Source organism: Tribolium castaneum, chromosome 1 (assembly GCF_031307605.1).
Source record: "Tribolium castaneum strain GA2 chromosome 1, icTriCast1.1, whole genome shotgun sequence".
Taxonomy (NCBI): domain Eukaryota; kingdom Metazoa; phylum Arthropoda; class Insecta; order Coleoptera; family Tenebrionidae; genus Tribolium; species Tribolium castaneum.
Window position 1 is genome coordinate 4,222,528 of NC_087394.1, and position 19,661 is coordinate 4,242,188.

Genomic DNA, 19,661 nt, shown 5'->3' on the forward strand with positions numbered 1-19,661 from the left:
TTACAGAAAACTTACTTTGTTTTTCAAAATTAAAGTGTTACAGCATGGACTCTGGGCTAGAACTAACAAGAGACATGTTAAGTACATTTTTGCGTTTTAATACGCGATTAACTTGACGTTTGCCAATACAAACTAATGATAACTTAAGCCGATTTATTTTGATCGTGGATTAAGTTTTTATGACGGTTCTGTAAAGCGAGCCTTAATACAAAAAAGTGCTGATTTGAATTGAATTTGCAAACGCGCACCTTTAATGCTTGCCAAAAATAATTATTATTCTTGTCATAATAATAATAATTTCGTGGGCAATTGCAATAAATTAAAAAATTACAAAATTTTGTTCAAATAATACGTAATTGGCGCAGTCAGTAGGATTTGTAAACGTATTGTCTGGCGTATTTTTTTTAACTTGCCAATTCTTTCGTTTAGTTTGCGTTTAGATTTGTAGACTAAATTTTTAAAAAAATTGACATTTTCTAAACACTTTCACGTATTACAGTACATTTTTTTATTTTAACAGCCATTGTGTGTACAAGTAAAAAAGCAAAGTCAATTTGTTTTTGGAAATTAAAGTGTTAGAGCGTGGACCAACATTTTTTACTGTTTGCAATGGAAATTTAAGCATTTGTATCAATTACAACGAGCAATTTTTGTAATTAAAATTTGTTTATTGCTTCTGCCTTTGTTCACATGATTTATTACACTCATTTGTCCAAATTGAAAAATCTGGCTAAACGAAGCATATTTTTGGTTCACAACACACAGCGATTATTTAGATCGCACATATTTCATTTACATACAGGGGCATGGAGAATTTTCAGTTTATATCGTACAGATTTATGCAAGTGGGACTACTACCACATCATTTTATTGGATCTTAAGGACTAATTAAGGCACAAAAATCACAATTATCTTTTGTAATTTATACACTGACATAGTTGGAGTCTTGAAAAGTTACAACTTCAATGTTAAAACTTACAAATTAAAAAAAAATACAATCACAATACGCCTATTAATCCTACTGACTGCACCAATTATTCTTGTAATAAAAAAAACTTTATTTTTTGAATTTAAAACAATTGCTAAAGTTATACATTTAGGTCAAGTTGTATAAAAAATTAATCACTTTACTTCTAACTTAAACCTTTAACAACAATTCTAGTAACAATTGTCGCTATGGGTTTAAACCAAGATTAAAGGTTAATTTTTTGTACAACTTGACCCAAGCATATTTTAATTCATGTGTTAATTATTTTTTAACCAATTATTTACTTATATATATCCTACTGACTGCGCCAATTATGTTAGTAAAGAACAGACTTTGCTTTTTATTAAATTTTTATGTAAAATCTTAATTTAAAATAGTTGGACACTTAAAAAGATGCAGTTTTAAGGTAGAAACTTCCGAATCAATTCACAATGCTTTTATAAATCCTACTGACAGCACCAATTATTCTTGTAATAAAGTAGACTTTATTTTTTGAAATTATAACAATTGACAAGTTAATATACCAAGGTCGAGTCGTATAAAAATTAATCATCTTACTACCGGCTTAAACCTTTAACAACAATTCTAGTGACAATCGTCGGTTTAAACCAGGATTAAAGATTAATTTTTTGTACAACTCGATCTAATCTTATTTTAATTCATGTGTAAATTATTATTGTAATCAAGTTAAAGTATGTTTTTTTAACCAATTATTTATTTGTATATATCCTACTGACTGCGCCAATTATGTTAGAAAAAAAAAACAATCTATTGAATTTTTATGTAAAATCTTAATTTGGACGAGTTGGACTTTTAAAAAGTTGCAGTTTCAACGTTGAAATTTACGAATACAATGACAACATTTCTATAAATCCTACTGACTGCACCAATTATCCTTGCATTAACAAAGACTTTCTTGAATTTATGGCGAATGAATTTACTGTATTAGCTTAAAAGTAAAGTCTGTGGAATTATTTTCGGTAAATTTTTTCTCCCGCCAATAAATATTAAACAAAGGCCTCCATTCCCTTGTTCATTAATGCAAATCCTTTGTCGAAATATCATTCAGTGCTCGTCGGGCATTTTACCCGTCCGCAGTGAGTCAATTCAGTCCTCATGCACCCCAAAGATATATCGCGCTCATTCCTCACACCCCAACTCGAGCACTGTTGAAAGTTAATAAAGAAGACAGCTTGTTCGATTTCAGATTGGCATCTAAAACACGCTCTTGCAGTCGAAAGATCCGCTTCACATAACAATTTGTAACAAAAGCTATGAATAGAGAAAAGTCTGAATGGAACCCCAATTAATTTATTAAATTGACGGCCCGAAACCCTGGCGATATTCTAATGAATTTGCACGATCCGTGAGAAAAAGCGCAACAATAGCGACTCGGTCTCGCATTGTTTAGAAAGAAAACGAATTTTAATTGAGCAAGTCGACGTACGTACGCTAAATTGATTCCGTTTTTAATAATTCTCTTTGTGCGGCTCCGAGTAACTTTATTCGATCCTCTTTCAGTATTCAAATCCTTAGTAGGATTTCCCATCATCTAAATTCCTGGCAACAGGATTAGGCACCGATAAAATCCATATAAAAGCGCACCTTAAAGAGACGACCGGATTTCACTGAACCGCCTAAAAGTAATTATTTTCAGAGATGGGCCTTTAATAAGCCCACTGTTTTAATTCGTTTTTCGTGCCGTTAATCATGCGTTCTGCATATTGCTTAAAATTCATGGCTTCATTAAATTATATCGCGTAATTTATGTACTGTTTGTTGCGTTTTACAGAATCCTTCCTTCACGGTTTAGCTCGTGATTTATTTCGGGGTGCAACAAGAATTGATAGTTTTATAGCGACCGCAAACATGATGCACGCCAGGATGCAGCTATTAAGGTCAATTGGTTACCTCATACCGCACAATGCCCACACAACTTTAACATTTTACAAAGAATAAACAAAATATATGAACTTGCACTCAAGAAAATTTTCCTCTAGCAGAGCTATATTTATCACCCTCTTGTTTTACTTCCTCGACTACACTACAGACAAATAGATACGAGGACAATTAATTAAAAAAAATTGTAAATTAGTTCAAAATTTTCGAAATGTAAAATTAACAATAAGTGAAGTTTTAGAATTATCTTGTTCAAAAAAAGTTAAAACTCGTTCTATCCTAGGTTTTTGGACTTGTTATGCCCTTACATTCCTCGACAGTTGTTAAAAGTCAAAACAAAGTATATATGTTCGAATTTTTGATGTTTGATTTTTTCAATTTTTGTCACGAATTTTGTCGATTTCTGGTACCCAGATCATTTATCAAGCAATAACTCCGGAACTATTTGAGATAACCCTATGATGTGTACTATCTTTGGAAAGCTCTTTTAATGATCTATCATTTGCAAAAAAGATTATTGTTGTTCGACTTATAGTTATCGAGAAAATGCAAATAAAAGCAAAAATTCGATCATATACGCAAAAATTCATAACTAAGAAACTATTGGGAATTTGGCGCTTTTTTTGATTCCAATCGATTCCTCGGATCATTTTGCATACGTACGAATCAAAATAGTTCCACTTTTTAGAATAGTTTAGCCGTAAATGAGAAAATAAAAAAAATAAAAAAAAAATTAACACCCCCCCCCCCCCCAGAAATCGGTCAATTTTTAAAGTGTCCTAAAATCAAATAAAACCGTTTCTATCTTATAGATTTTGATGTGCTCTTTCCGATCTCAAAAAGCGTTTTCTCCTAGCTCTTTTAGTTTGGCCGTAATCGGCGTTTGAAAATTGAAAAAAAGTGAAAATGGAAACTTTTTTGCGTTTTTCTCGGAAACTGTAAGACTTAGAGCAACAAACAAAAAATCATCTGATAGCGCTTAATTTTAGCTATTTTTTCGTCTAAACCCGGAGCCGCTCCGGGCAACGGTTCCGGCTACAGAGGCGATCAAAGTTTTTCACTAAAAAAGTTCATAAAAAAAAAACTAAAAGTCGTAGAGCATTGCGGTTTGTTCGATTGAATTCTACGGCTCATTTTACATATTATATCAATTTTTCACAAGAATTAAAAATTTAAAATTTTTTGCCGAAATTTAGGGTAGCCATTTGACATAGTGGAAAATTTTATCCAACAAAAAAATTCATAACTCGAAAACTAAAAGTCGTAGAGCAATGCGGTTTGTTCCATTGAATTCAGCGGCTCATTTTCTGTATTATATCAACTTTTTACGAGATTTAAAATTTTCAATTTTTTTGCTAAAATTTCCTGAGTAATAATTCATCCTTTCAAAGAGGTGAAAAAAAATTTTTTTTAAACTCACTCCAGTAAATTTTTATGGACTTCTACATGTCTTAACAATCCACAAAAGTTGTTAAAAGTCCATATGTTCGGTTTTTTGATGTTTGATTTTTTCAATTTTCGTCGCAGTTTTTGTCGGTTTTGGGTACCCGGAACATTTCTCGAGCAATAGCTCCGGAACTATTTGAGATAACCCCATGAAGTGTATTATCGTTGGAAAGCTCTTTAAATGATCTATTTTTTTCAAAAAAGATTGTTGTTCTCCGACTAATAGTTTTCGAGCAAATTGCTGCTAAATGCAAAAATTGGTAGAATTTTAAAAAACTCATAACTAAAAAACTATTGGGAATTTGGCAATTTTCTCGATGCCAATCGATTCCCCGGATCATTTTGCATAGGTGTGGATCAAAACAGTTCCACTTTTTACAATTGTTTAGCCGTAAATGAGAAAATAAAAAAAATTAAAAAAAAGTTAACACCCCCCCCTTAAAATCGGTCAATTTTTAAAGAGTCTTAAAATCAAATGAAACCTTTTCTATCTTATAGATTTTGATGTGCTCTTTACGATGGAACAAACCGTTTTCTTGTAGCTCTGTTAGTTTGGCCGTAATCGGCGTTTGAAAATTGAAAATTTTTTTGCGAGATATCGCCTTGAGTCCTATGCCATTTTGTAGAGTTTTTTATTCCGGTTGTCCTCCATTTTTCCGTTTCTCGATAACTCTAATAGTTTCGCCGTAATTAGCGTTTGAAAATTGAAAAAAAGTGAAAATGGAAACTTTTTTTGCGTTTTTCTCGGAAACTGTAAGACTTAGAGCAACAAACAAAAAATCATCTGATAGCGCTTAATTTTAGCTATTTTTTCGTCTAAACCCGGAGCCGCTCCGGGCAACGGTTCCGGCTACAGAGGCGATCAAAGTTTTTCACTAAAAAAGTTCATAAAAAAAAAACTAAAAGTCGTAGAGCATTGCGGTTTGTTCGATTGAATTCTACGGCTCATTTTACATATTATATCAATTTTTCACAAGAATTAAAAATTTAAAATTTTTTGCCGAAATTTAGGGTAGCCATTTGACATAGTGGAAAATTTTATCCAACAAAAAAATTCATAACTCGAAAACTAAAAGTCGTAGAGCAATGCGGTTTGTTCCATTGAATTCAGCGGCTCATTTTCTGTATTATATCAACTTTTTACGAGATTTAAAATTTTCAATTTTTTTGCTAAAATTTCCTTTCAAAGAGGTGAAAAAAAATTTTTTTTTAAACTCACTCCAGTAAATTTTTATAGACTTCTACATGTCTTAACAATCCACAAAAGTTGTTAAAAGTCCACAAAAAGTCCATATGTTCGGTTTTTTTGATGTTTGATCTTTTCAATTTTCGTCGCAGTTTTTGTCGGTTTTGGGTACCCGGAACATTTCTCGAGCAATAGCTCCGGAACTATTTGAGATAACCCCATGAAGTGTATTATCGTTGGAAAGCTCTTTAAATGATCTATTTTTTTCAAAAAAGATTGTTGTTCTCCGACTAATAGTTTTCGAGCAAATTGCTGCTAAATGCAAAAATTGGTAGAATTTTAAAAAACTCATAACTAAAAAACTATTGGGAATTTGGCAATTTTCTCGATGCCAATCGATTCCCCGGATCATTTTGCATAGGTGTGGATCAAAACAGTTCCACTTTTTACAATAGTTTAGCCGTAAATGAGAAAATAAAAAAAATTAAAAAAAAGTTAACACCCCCCCCTTAAAATCGGTCAATTTTTAAAGTGTCTTAAAATCAAATGAAACCTACTCTATCTTATAGATTTTGATGTGCTCTTTACGATGGAACAAACCGTTTTCTTGTAGCTCTGTTAGTTTGGCCGTAATCGGCGTTTGAAAATTGAAAATTTTTTTGCGAGATATCGCCTTGAGTCCTATGCCGTTTTGTACAGTTTTTTATTCCGGTTGTCCTCCATTTTTCCGTTTCTCGATAACTCTAATAGTTTCGCCGTAATTAGCGATTAAAAATTGAAAAAAAGTGAAAATGGAAACCTTTTTTTGCGTTTTTCTCGGAAACTGTAGGACTTAGAGCAACGAACAAAAAACCATCTGATAGCGCTTAATTTTAGCTATTTTTTCGTCTAAACACGGAGCCGCTCCGGGCAACGGTTCCGGCTACAGAGGCGATCAAAGTTTTTCACTAAAAAAATTTATAAAAAAAAAAACTAAAAGTCGTAGAGCATTGCGGTTTGTTCGATTGAATTCTACGGCTCATTTTACATATTATATCAATTTTTCACAAAAATTAAAAATTTAAAATTTTTTGCCGAAATTTAGGGTAGCCATTTGTCATAGTGGAAAATTTTATCCAACAAAAAAATTCATAACTCGAAAACTAAAAGTCGTAGAGCAATGCGGTTTGTTCCATTGAATTCAGCGGCTCATTTTCTGTATTATATCAACTTTTTACGAGATTTAAAATTTTTAATTTTTTTGCTAAAATTTCCTGAGTAAATACACTTCCCTTCAAAGAGGTGAAATTTTTTTTTTTTTTAAACTCACTCCAGTAAATTTTTATGGACTTCTACATGTCTTAACAATCCACAAAACCGCTGTTCCATTGAATTTAGCGGCTCATTTTCTGTATTATATCAACTTTTCACGTGATTTAAAATTTTCAATTTTTTTGCTAAAATTTCCTGACTAATATACTTCCCTTCAAAGAGGTGAAAAAAAATTTTTTTTTAAACTCACTCCAGTAAATTTTTATGGACTTCTACATATCTTAACAATCCACAAAAGTTGTTAAAAGTCCACAAAAAGTCTATATGTTCGATTTTTTGATGTTTAATTTTTTCACTTTTCGTCGCAGTTTTTGTCGATTTTGGGTACTCGGAACATTTCTCGAGCATAGCTCCGGAACTGTTTGAGATAACCCTATGAAGTGTATTATCGTTGGAAAGCTCTTTAAATGTTCTATTTTTTTCAAAAAAGATTGTTGTTTTCCGACTAATAGTTTTCGAGCAAATTGCTGCTAAATGCAAAAATTGGTAAAATTTAAAAAAATTCATAACTAAAAAACTATTGGGAATTTGGCAATTTTCTCGATGCCAATCGATTCCCCGGATCATTTTGCATAGGCATGGATCAAAACAGTTCCACTTTTTACAATAGTTTAGCCGTAAATGAGAAAATAAAAAAAATTAAAAAAAAGTTAACACCCCCCCCTTAAAATCGGTCAATTTTTAAAGTGTCTTAAAATCAAATGAAACCTACTCTATCTTATAGATTTTGACGTGCTCTTTCCGATCTAAAAAAAGCGTTTTTTCCTAGCTCTTTTAGTTTGGCCGTAATCGGCGTTTAAAAATTGAAAAATTTTTTTGCGAGATATTGCCTTGAGTCTTATGCTATTTTGTAGAGTTTTTTATTCCGGTTGTCCTCCATTTTTCCGTTTCTCGATAACTCTAATAGTTCCGCCGTAATTGGCGGTTGAAAATTGAAAAAAATGGAAAATGGAAACTTTTTTTGCATTTTTCTCTGAAACTGTAAGACTTATAGCAACGAACAAAAATTCATCTGATAGCGCTTATTTTTGTCTATTTTTCCGTCTAAACGGAAAGGCGATCAAAATTTTTCACTAAAAAAATTCATAAAAAAAAAAACTAAAAGTCGTAGAGCAATGCGGTTTGTTCCGTTAAATTTTGCGGCTCATTTTACATATTATATCAATTTTTCACAAGAATACAAAAATTTTTAATTTTTTGCGTAATAATTTTTCAACAAAAAATTCATAACTCAAAAACTAAATGTCGTAGAGCAATGCGGTTTGTTCCAGTGAATTCAGCGGCTCATTTTCTGTATTATACCAACTTTTCACGAGATTTAAAATTTTGAATTTTTTTGCTAAAACTTCCTGAGTAATACACTTACATTTAAAAAGGTGAAAAAAATATTTTTTTTAAAACTCGTTCTATCGTAGGTTTTTGGACTTGTATATGCCCTTACATTCCTCGACAGTTGTTAAAAGTCAAAAAAAAGTCCATATGTTCGAATTTTTGATGTTTGATTTTTTCAATTTTTGTCGCGAATTTAGTCGATTTCTGGTACCCGGATCATTTATCAAGCAATAACTCCGGAACTATTAGAGATAACCCTATGATGTGTACTATCTTTGGAAAGCTCTTTTAATGATCTATCATTTGCAAAAAAAAATATTGTTGTACGACTTATAGTTTTTGAGAAAATGCAAATAAAAGCAAAAATTAGTTCATATACGCAAAAATTCATAACTAAAAAACTATTGGGAATTTGGCGCTTTTTTTGATTCCAATCGATTCCTTGGATCATTTTGCATAGGTACGAATCAAAATAGTTCCACTTTTTAGAATAGTTTAGCCGGAAATGAGAATATAAAAAAAATTAAAAAAAAATTAACACCCCCCTCAGAAATCGGTCAATTTTTAAAGTGTCCTAAAATCAAATAAAACCGATTCTATCTTATAGATTTTGATGTGCTCTTTCCGATCTAAAAAACCGTTTTCCCCTAACTCTTTTAGTTTGGCCGTAATCGGCGTTTGGAAATTGAAAATTTTTTTTGCGAGATATTGCCTTGAGTCCTATGCCATTTTGTAGAGTTTTTTTATTCCGGTTGTCCTCCATTTTTCCGTTTTTCGATAACTCTAATCGTTTGGCCGTAATTGGCGGTTGAAAATTGAAAAAAAGCGAAAATGGAGACCTTTTTTTGCGTTTATCTCAGAAACTAAAAGACTCAGATCGACGAAAAAAAATCATCTGATAGCGCTTAATTTTGTCTATTTTTTCGATTAAATCCGGTGCCACTCCGGGCAACGGTTCCAGCTACAGAAGCTACACAGCTGAAAGTTTTACACAAAAAAAATTGATAAAAAAAAACTAAAAGTCGTAAAGCAATGCGGTTTGTTCCATTTAATTTTACGGCTCATTCTACATATTATATCAATTTTTTACAAAAATTCAAAATTTTTAAATTTTTTGCGTAATAATTTTTTAACAAAAAAATTCATAACTAAAAAACTATTGAGAATTTGGCGCTTTTTTTCATTCGAGCTAAAAGACTTAGAGCAACAAACAAAAAATCATCTGATAGTGACTGAAAGTCTCTATTGTTTCGTCTAAACCCGGAGCAGCTCCGGGCAAAGGTTCCGGTTACAAAAGCGATTAAAATTTTTCAATAAAAATGTCAATATTAATCAATATCAATAAACAAATATATTGTTTGCCAAAACGAGTGAGCGCAGTGTTTCAGTTCCGCCACCAAATGCATAACTTGTTGTGTTTGTTCTAGAGGCGGTGGGTTGCTTTCAAGTGATTGATACACAGATTACCCCAAACACTGATAAAATCCGAATCGGCGCGGAATTATTCGATCACAGAGTAATTCTCATTACAATACAAAGCGTTGTGATAATTGCCTCGTTTGTGCACCATCAGGTGTCGATGACAAAGTCCGATCGAGGAGATAATTGCAATGTATACTTGAGAGAAGATTTGAGTTTTTGATGTTTCAAATTGAAATCTGTTCGAGGGTTGTTAGTTTTGTTTTACGTGACTGCTGACGTAACAAATGTGACAGCTTGAAATGTGGAAGATAAATACCTTTTGTTAGTCTTTGTAAACAGTGGGGTTATTTGGTGTTGTTTGGGAATTATGATCGATCAAAATGTAATCATTGCCACTTGATGAATAAATAAAGAAATGAGGGGCGCATAACAATAAATGCTTATGAACACCGGATGGAAATTTCGGTGTAAATGCGACACGATATCAACATGCTGCCTCGTCAAAAGATTTTATTTTCAAATTTCGTAATTTTTTTTTTAAATTGAATGAACATGCGAGTAACAACATAAAGCAAATATAATTAGTAATATAGTAATAGGGTTTTAGTTATTTGTAGGGTAAATCAGGGCAAGTTAGGGCAAGGGGACAAATAGACACATGTTCACAATTTACATTAATAAAAAAGTAAAATAATAATTAATAAAAGAAAACATTAAAAAAATTATCAAGAAACAAACTTTTATTTCTTCAAATATAATTAGCGCAGTCTGTAGTTTTTTGAGTCTCGGCAAGTATTTAGTGTCGTTTTTTATTAAATTTTTAGTGTTGACTTCAGAAAGTAGGCGGTGAAAAATATTTGTATTGGAATGAAAAGGCACTACTTATACCCTAAAAGTACTAGATTTTATTAATATTAATTAATCATGTACGATCGATAGAATCAAATAGATTTTAAATTCGAATTTTTATAGAAAAGTTAATAAGAGCTAATTAAGTAAAGACTACTGCTAAAAACACTCAAAAAAACTTAGAAAATATATCAAAAAATAAAGTTTTATTTTTACAAATAAATAATAATTGGCGCAGTAAGTAGGGTATGTTGAAGCATTATGTGACTTCTGCAAGTCATCAACACTAAAAAAACTATTTTTGGTAAAAAGAATTATTAAATTTTAATAATGCAATAGCTACTTGAAATAAAGCGATAATACGAAATAGTAAAACTGATAAAAATCTGAGATTTGCATGAAAAAATCAATAATGACAAAGTATTTTTTATTTTTTTTTATATTAAAAAAATTGAGCAAAGTAGTACATATAATTAAACATGTGAGAGACAACATAAAGCAAAAGTAGTAAAATATATAGTAAATTGGTTTTAATATGTAGGATAAATCCGGGCGAGATAAGCCAAGGGGACAGACGGACTGTGGAAATATTAACACATGTTCACAATTTATATTAGTAAAACAAACAAAATAAAAATATTCAAGAAAAAGTTTGCAAAATTATATAATAAAAACAAATTTTTATTTCTATAAATATAAATGGTGCATTTCTACATAGAAAAATACTGACGTTGGAAAAAATCGCAAGTAGCACGTTTAACACTTCAACAGAATAAAACGATAATCTATAAAAAAATTATTTTGCAGTCTAAATTCCACAGCAAGAGTTGATCTAAAGACTTTTTGAACGCACTGTATCAAAAAACATAATGTTATTTCTACAAATATAATTGGCGCAGTTAGTAAAGTTTGTAAAAGCATTTTAGGACTTTAATCATTATAGTCATCAATACTAGAAAAAATGTCTTTTTTTGGAAAAGAAAATGCATCTATACTCGAGAAGTTCTAAATTTTTATAATGTAGTAGATACTTGAAATAAAGTGATAATAGAAGAAAGTAATACTGATAAAAATTTGGGTTCTTCAATAAAGACAAACTATTTTTTATTTAAAAAAAAACAAAGTGGTAGATATAATTGCTAACATTGTAAAATAAATACTAAAAAATAAAATAAACATGCGAATAACAGCGTAATAAAATAGTAAAATGTTTTTTGTTTTACTGTGTAGGGTAAATCCGGGTGAGATAGGCCAAGGGGACAGAGGGACTGTGAAACTGCTAATACGGGTTCACAATTTATATTTATAAAAAAGTTATTAAGTAAGAAACGTAAATAAATAATATAAGCAAAAAAGCCACAAATCATTTCAAAAAACCAACTTTTATTTCTTTAAATGAAACTGCCGCAATCAGTAGGATTCTGTGTTTGCGCAAGTATTTAATTTTTTTTTAATTTTTAAGTGTTTACATCAGGAAGTAGACATTAAGAAAAAAATTATTTTTATTCTCACCTCAAAAGTATCAGATTTTAGTAATATGGCTAATACTTGAAATAAAGTGATAATACGAGATAGTAACGTCGATAAAAGCGAATCGTTTTTTTTACTTTTTTCTAGAAAAATCAGTAGGGACTAATTAGCTGAAAAGTACTAATAAAAACACCCAAAAAAGCCTGCAAAATGTTGTTACAAACAAAATTTTATTTCTACAAGTATATATGGCGCAATAGGGTTTGAAGATACATTTTGTGACTTTAGCAAAGAAAAAGAAAATAAAATATCAACAAATCCGATAAAAATTTGGATTTTACATAAAAAAATCAATAAGGACAAACCAGTTTTTATTATTTGAAACTAAAAAAAAATTTTGCAAAGTAGTACATACGAGGATAATTGGCGCAGTCAGAAGTATTTTCATTTTTCTTCAATATTTTTAAGTGTTAATGTTTGATTTGCAATTTGTAGAAATTTTGGAACATTAAAGTTAAAAGTTGTTTTTATCAATATTTAGACACAGAAAATAACCCAAGTATTATTTCTAATAAATTTAAATTGAACAGTTTGTTTGAGGTGATAATTTTGCAAACTTTGTTATTGCTGCCTCCATATCTGGGAGGTATGGTGTTTTATGGAGTGCATCGATCGTGTCCGATTCCTTCGCCCCCAATTGATGTCGTTCCCTAAATAAAAAATAAGACGTGTCAGACGCCGACTGTCGCTATTTTTCATTTTGTGTATTCCCGTTCTTTCGGAATAAGATTTTTCGTAGCGCGTTGGCTAGTTTAGCGCGACACGGCCCTAAGACAATTTTTCACGATGACAGGTGGACAGAAGCATGTTGATAAGGCCGTGTTCCAACAAGGATATAGTGCCCATTGCGCTCGTCAACGCAGATCGACCAGATAACAACCATTGAATTAAATAAATCGCTAGATCTTCGTCGCTTTTTATTGTTATGGCCATCACGACCCAAATGATATTTATCTGGATTTAAATTTAAGGCGCATGCTACAAATCGACGCAATTTTTAAACCCGCAAGCGTCAGCTGAAAAAATAAACCACCAAATTTTCCACAATAAAAATTTATTTGGGGACGCGCGGAATTTTTTATTAAAACAGCGGGAGGATCGTATTGTGACTGCGACTTTAATAATAATTTAACAGCAATTATCACACGAGTTGTTTGCGCGCGCCAGAGTACTATGTGGACAGATAATTTGATATGATTAAATTACAATCCACAAACGCATCAATTTGAATATTGGCGTGTTTAGGTGTTAAAAAATTGTTATCCATATTATTGTTATTAATAAAAAATGATATAAATGACAATTAGAAATCTTGCTAAATTGTGAACGTTTCAAATTTTAATTGAAATACAAACAATTGCAATTGAAAATCTATTTTAAATAAATCAAAAACTGATGAAAACCGTTACATAATGCAAAGTTACAAAATTTTAGTACGTCTAGTGTAGGTGTACAAAAAAGTCAGTTCTACAGGGTGAGTCAATAGTAGGCTATTTTTGATTATTTTTAAGTTTGTCTTGATAGTTTATATTATAGACTATTATTATTTAAAAGATAACAAAACAGTGTTGATACAATTAATGTTTTAAAAAAATTGATGAAGTACCCAAGTGGTAAGTGCGATTAGTGTTTTTGGTTGCATTTGAAAACATGTCAGAAATAACCCACTATTGACTCACGCTGTATATAAACAGAATTCAAACCTATATGTTTCATAAGAACATCTACCAAAAATCATTAGAGACCAGATTTGTGAGATGTAAAATAAAAACCTTATTTACAGTAGAAAAACTAAAAACATTATTACGTTGGAACAAATTTAATTACAAAATTGTTCGTTTAAAAAAAATTAAAATTTTTTATTGTTCAAAAAAGTCATAAAGAAGTTTATTAGTTGTTGAAACTAAAACATACAATAAAGTAAAAATAGTGAGATTGAAATTGTAAAGAACTAAGTGACTTGAAAACTAAGAAAATGTAAAAAACTATCGAAAAAGACAAAAAACAATACATTGAAAATGGTATGTAAGACTGAAAAACAAAAAACCTACAAAATAGTGCGATTAAAATTCTATAGATCTAATAAATGACTAAAAAGTGACAAATTAAAAAAACTACATAACTGTAATAAAAAATCTCTGAAAAATTTGAAAACGTAAAACTCAAAATTTAGAAAATGAATATGAAATGTGTGGAAACTAGAAAACTAAAATGCTGAAATACTGATAGAAACTTAAGAACTGTAGGACAAGAAATTCGAAAGCCCGAGAAACAAAAAAACTTTTAATAGTTATATAAAAATATAAAAAAATATTTTATTTAAAACTGGAAAAGATAAAGCTACGGTTGAATGTTTGAAACACACTTAGAATACAAAAAGTTAAACCGGGAATTTAGTAAAAACTAAAATTGTGTCAAATATTTTTATTTTTAACAAAACAGATTTATTTCGAGTTGCAAGAAAAGCCTTTAAAAGTGCGAGTTAGGGAAGTTTTCCAATATCTGGTTTGCTTTCTCTTGACCACTTATTGGAACGAGAAAGTGCCAACAGAAAATTTTATACATAGCTAACCAAAAACAGATCACAAATTTAAGTTGAAGTTTTTTCAGAATTTTTTCAAAAAACAAAGTTTTTTTAGTGTTAAGTAGAAAAGTTTAACTTAAATTAATAGAACTATAAATTTTTGAAGACTTCAAGAACTCGACAGTAAAATGAACTGATTTGTATAGTAAGAAAAGTGCACGTATTCGCCAGTATATCAAATTTTATTAATGTAGTAGATACTTAAAATAAAGTGATTCTACAAGAAAGTAAAATCGATATAAATTAGTTTTTTATGAAAAAATTAATAGTGAGAATCTAGTTTTCATCTTTTTACATTAAAAAAAACCAAAATCGTTTAATTGGCGCAGTCAGTAGTACGTATTTTATTTATTTTTTTCGCATTTTTTAAGTTGTAGAAATTTTAAGAAAGTCCAACAAGTCGAGAGTAGAAAAAAACTTCGTTTTATTCAAAAGTTTTAAAATCTTTTATAAATAAATGTCAAAACTGTCAGTTGTAAAGATCACAAATTGTCAATTAATATGTTTTAAAATTTTTGTTAAAATTTAACTAAAATGTTACACTGCAAAAAATAGCTAAAGAAAAGTTAAGACTTACGAATTTTAAAATAAAAACTGTTACAAAACACTTCTACAAACTACGAATTCTACTGACTGTGCCAATTACACTTTACGATTGTAAAGCTCTTATAAGTGTCCTTGTAGTATACTTTTAGTAACTGACTCATAATTAATATTGATTACATTTAAGATAATTTCAGAAACAGTTTATAAAACCAAACAAATTGTTAAAAATTTGTTGCACGGTGTTATTGGGGTTATTTTCTTAACTCAGCAAACGCTTCGACCACTACTGCCACTCACAGCACCTCTCTCCCGACAGGAAATCCATCACAGTTACCTTCGAGCAAGATTGGCTCCGGCACCACAAAATTAATTTTCTTAATGGACATAAAACCGTAATTGCGGCCCCACTTGTCATATTCGTTTTTTTTTGTAAATATTTTATTACGGTCCGTATCGGGTATTTAATTACTGAATTATTAGCGAATCCGTCGAATTCCGGGATGTCCGGCCCCGGAGTGAAGAGAGAACAAAGGCTTGCGGTTTTACGGCCGGACGCAACATGTTCCAGGTTCGAATTCGACCGCATTCGATACAAGGGGCAAAATTTTTGTTGTGTTAGTTTGCAAGGTTTTGCACAGTATGGTGTAATTATTAAAAACTAACCGAACAATTCATCGTTAAATATGCACAAAGTGGTAACTTTGCGGCGGCCAACTTTGCTACAGTGGTTTTTTTCTAGAAAAATAAATAGGAGCCGGTGACGGTTACTAATTAGTGGCGAGCTGCGGTTAAAGTTGGTTGGAGGCGTATTTATTGATTTAGGGATTGACGTGTTTACTGCAAGCGTTGAGATTTTACCTGACGTAAAACAACTTGGAAATTTAGTGCGGAAGTTGCACCAGAACGTTCAGATTTAATTTTGACACATAAATAAATGATGGGACGAACTTCATGAAAGCTTCTCGTATCGAGGATTGAAATCGAGGGCGGCGTGATTTGGGCAAGATGACCCAAAGCGATGGAAAAAGAGCGAATTTAAAATTATTGCAGGCCATCAGAATTTATTATGCATTTTATGGCAGTAGATATGTTCAGAAGTTTGGTTTATGGGATATTTTGGCCAAAAAAATTAAACGTATGTACAAGATGTCTTCTTGGATAAAAAAGGAGATGAACTTGTTAACCTGTTAAAGCTTTGAGAATTAATATTTGTTTAGTATTATTACAAACTTTGCTGGAAGTGCTACTATTACAATGTGCTTCAAAGACAAAATTCGTTAAAAAATGTGCCAAAGATTTTATCAAACACTGTGTTAAAAGTAACATATTTTTAATCCAGTGCAACGATTTTTGGTGTTTTTTAAAGAAATTTTGAAAAAAATTAATTGCCTGAGCGAAAAAAGTTAAAACCAATAAATTTTTGGACTCAATTTGGTAATTTGTCGCTATATTTTTATAAAAATTTCTCAAAATAATTGAGTTATTTTGAACGAAAAGCTTTCTAATTATAACCATTTACGAAAACTGAAAAAAGATAAAAATTACGTTATTTTTAGGCCAACTCAACGTTTTTTGGTGTTTTTTTTTAAATATTTTTGAAAAAATTAATTGTTTGAGCGAAAAAAAACTAAAACTAATTAATTTTTTGACTCAGTTTTGTAATTTGTCTATATATTTTAATAAAAAAAAATTTTTTGATGTTTTTTCAAAAGGTTTTAGAAAAAATAAATTGTCTGAGCAAAAAAATTTAAACACTAACAAATTTTTTAGCTCAATTTGGTAATTTGTCGTTATATTTTTATCAAGATTTCGCAAAATAATTGCGTTATTTTGAACAAAAAACTTTTTAAAATATATAAAATATATAAAATAAACTTTTACGAAAACTAAAAAGAGGCGAAAATTATACTATTTTTAGTTCAATTCAACGTTTTTTTGGTGTTTTTTTAAAAGATTTTGGAAAAAAGTAATTTCCTGAGCGACAAAAGTAAAACGAACAAAGTTTTTGACTTAATTTAGTAATTTGTCGTTCAAAATTTCCCAAAATTATTGCATAGTTTTAAACAAACAACTTTGTAAATCAAACTTTTACGGAAACTGAAAATACCCTACTTTTATTCCAATTCAACGTTTTTTTAATGCTTTTTCAAGAAATTTTAAAAAAATTTGATTGCCTGATCAAAAAAAGTTAAAACTAACAAATTTTTTGACTTAATTTGCTGTGTTGTCGTTATATTTTTATCCAAATTTCTCAAAATAATTGCGTCATTTTGAACGAAAAACTTTCTAAATATAACCTTTTACGAAAATTAAAAAATCACAGAAATTATCTTATTTTTTATTTATTTTTTTGGTGGTTTATCAAGAAATTTTCGAAAAAATGGATTGCCTGAGAGGAAAAGGTAAAACTAACATATTTTTCAGTCAATATGGTAATTGGTCGTCATATTTTTGTAAAAATTCCTAAAATTATTGCACTATTACTTTCACAAAAACTGAGAAAAGGCAAAAAAACTACATTTTTGACATTTTGCTCAATAGTTTTGTTTTTGCATGAAAGACGTGCTAATCTATGTTAGTGTAAAATTTATAAAAAATTAGCAAACAATAAAATTTTAGTAGAATTAATCAATTTACCGTTGCAAAATACGTGTAACCTTATTTACATAGTAAACATTTTTTTTTAAATGGTTTTAAGATGTATTAAAAATTACAGTAATGAATTATTTATTGTATTTATTTTTATTTTAAAAGCTCATTACTTTTTTTTTTAAATTTGTCAATAAGCATCAGTTTGCACAAACTTTTAGATTACTGGGCTCGAATATAAAGCCTAATATTAATATCAACTGCTATTGCTATAACAAAGTCTAACATCTGGTGTAGACATATTATAATTATTTAGTTTTCTGAATAGATGCATAACAGTATTTACAGGTTTTTGCACTTCTTTATCTACAATTAAACCATTTTTGTTCCAATAGCAAATATTTTGAACATTTGAAACAAAAACAACACCGTTTCTATAATTTTTTGAGCAATATTGACGTTTCTTTCGTGTCCTTGGCCAATAGTTTCTGTTGACAAATTAACATTTGATTTGTCTCTCTTTTGAAAGTCCCCTCATTGGAAAATGTGTCCCATAAGCAAATAGAGAAAAGCAATAAATAATCCAACTCAAACACAAGTCCATATCTAATTTATCAAATCAGTAGAGTTTTCGCAACCCTCTGGCATTTATTTATTTACTTTCCCTTGTTACTCACTGCCCCCATGTCCAATTTGTCAAGCATAAACCGTATCAAAGAGCTAAAACCCACTAATTGACAAACTTTGTTGTGCTTTTTCTAAATGAAAAATTCTCTGCAAGTTATTTTTGATTTTTCAATAATGAGGTCCGAATTTCCGCTTCCTTCAAAGAGTGAATAAATCAACCAGTCATTATGGATCCCTATCGATTAAAAGTGTCACGTGCTATTATTAATGATTCGAAATCCGGCGCGAACAAAGCTAACAACTGCCGGTGCATTTTTTCCCAACTCACTTTGATACCGAATTCTTTGATGTGCCGTGCGTGGCACCTTTTGTACGTGTGTAGGTACAGTCCGATGCAGAATAAATGCCGCTTTTTGTCTCTTTGAGAGTATCAAGTAGCCCGTGTAATTTCCATAGAGACCTTGAGTGTTGTTTGTTTAGGAATGTTGGATTAAATTTTGCCAGAGCGTGTGTGCATAATATTATATATGTGATTTTATTAGTTTTATTTTCCGAGCCAACTTGAATCCAAATTAAATCAGGTAACTGCGGCCACAAAACAAACTTTTAGTGCGGAAGTTGAACTAAAACGCGCTGATTTAATTTTGATACATAAATAAATGCAAATAAATGGAGATATGAAGGGACGAGGATCATACAAGTTTTTCATTTGGAAATAAATACAGTTGAATATCTCTAAATCGAAATTATTTCGAACAATTTCAGTAATTGTTGATTGTTTCCTCTTTGAAAACCTAACTTTATAGTGAAATTAGTTAAAGCTCATTCATTTAATGTATTCGAGGTGCACTTTAACGGTAATTAAAACCTATCACTTTATTAGTGTTAAATTAATTAATTAATAAATAAGTGCGTGTTTTGTGCACTAGTTGAAGAAATAACTCGACGCCGCAGATTAAAGAGTTAATAAATTGCTTTTATTGTTTTACCTGTTTTATCGATTTACCACCCAACGTGTAATTTAAAAGTTATGAAAATAATAAACTTACGACTCTTTAATCTACTCAAGCTTTATTATAAACATTTTCTTTAACGTCTAGTTCTTTAAATAAATTAATTCGATTTAAACCCTTCGCTTCTGATAGAATTTATCGCGCCGATTACGGCGGAATTCTAATTTTGCGTATAATCGGCGTTTGGACATGAAATTAGTGAAGATTTTGAAGTTTTAGAAAATCTGATTTTAAAAAATACAAATTCCGTAGTTTAAAATTTGCTATTAAACTCTTCAAATCCGAAAATTGGATTGACAACTTTGATAACCTTCAGACAGATGATATGAAAACATCTTC